The 1,539-nt window shown below is 44.6% G+C and overlaps 1 pseudogene; it reads left to right on the top strand.

Moving 5' to 3' along the window:
- The first annotated feature begins 200 nt into the window (after positions 1-200).
- On the top strand, positions 201-1,257 carry LOC124965322 (inhibitor of growth protein 1-like; annotated as a pseudogene).
- Positions 1,258-1,539: the final 282 nt, after the last annotated feature.

Raw genomic sequence — 1,539 nt, 5'->3', positions numbered from 1 at the left:
GCCCCCTTTTCCATGGTCTGCTAGTACATGCTGGGGACTATGGCCTGGGCAGGTACAACTTCTGGCCAGATGGGTGGGATTCCTGGGAGAGCCAGGGGTCATGGGAGAACAAGAGATCTGCATTTTGCAGATCTGTTTTTAGGGGGAGGGGTGCAGGAAGCAGAAATTCATGCAGAGTGGAGGGGGCTTCAGTCTGAACCATGCTGAGTTCTGCCAACAGGAAGCAGATTCACCTGGTGAACTATGTGGAGGATTACCTGACCTCTATCCATTCTCTGCTTTACACCTGAAGAGAAAAGTCTCGGTGATGCAGGAAATTGAAGCAAAATGCCAAGAAATCCTGAAAGAACTGGATGAACATTATGAGAAGTTGAAAAAAGAGACAGATGGTGCCCAAAATTGCCAAGTGCTGTGCTGCATCCAGAGAGTCCTTATTTGCTGCCAGGAGCTGGGCAATGAGAAGATTCAGATCCTGAGTCAGATGGTGGAGCTGGCAGAGAGACAGACCAGACAAGTGAACAGTCATGTGGAACACTTTGAGTCACCTCAAGAGATCAAGGACACCACTGGCAACAGCTTCAAAGCTGGCCAAGAGAAGACAAAGAACAAGACAGTCACACAGGCAGAAAAGCTGAATTACAAGCATACCCTGTGGCCACTCAACAATGTGAATCAAGTGATGAATATATCTAATAACAATCATGACCTTGATGACATCACCTCAGGAACACTGAAGGGAAGCAACACAAAGACCTCAAAGAACAGGCTTCAGGGCCAAAGCGCAGAAGGAAGCAAACCCTGCAAACTTTCCCAGCAATGCAAATGAGCCAACATACTGTCTCTACAATCAGGTGGCCTATGGAGAAATGATACCTTGTGGAAATAGCAAGTGCCTTCACCAGATGGTTCTACTTCTCCTACTTAGGACTCAGTTACAAGCAAAAGGACAAATGGTATTGTACCAAGTGTCAGGACAGAAATGAGAAAATAATGGGCAAAGCATTGCAGAAGTCCAAAAAAAAAAAAAAAAAAAGAAAGAAAGCCTTAAGAGATACTTTGTGGACATTCTCTAGTAGAACAGAATCAGCAGAATCAGCCAATATCTGTATTGCATTGCCACCTATGTTGAGGAGTGTGAATTGTCAAATGTGTATTTTCAAGAAAAGGTGCAGTTACCTTCTTTTGGAGGGCAGTGATTCAGCATTTTGTTTTCACTGGTCAAGTGTGAGAACAGTGGACTGTGGATCGAAATTTTAGGATCTACAAATTATAGGTTTGAATTAAACACTTTAAAAAAAGTGTCCACATACCTTCCTGAAGTCCTGCCCCCCACGTTGATTGTAAGTGGTTTCAGAGTCTGAGCCTTTCACCTTGGGTTCCTGATTTTGGACCTTCAGCTCCCTGAGACATTGATCTGACTGGGGGATGGATCTTTGAACAGCCAATGTGTGCATCACACTCAACAAACAGAATATGCTGTGTACTCTTAGTGTGCTCAAGCATCCTGCAACACATTACCTGAAGGAAAGACTGCTGAGG

This window comes from Sciurus carolinensis, chromosome 15 (assembly GCF_902686445.1).
Source record: "Sciurus carolinensis chromosome 15, mSciCar1.2, whole genome shotgun sequence".
Classification (NCBI taxonomy): domain Eukaryota; kingdom Metazoa; phylum Chordata; class Mammalia; order Rodentia; family Sciuridae; genus Sciurus; species Sciurus carolinensis.
This window is presented reverse-complemented; position numbering and strand designations above follow the sequence as displayed.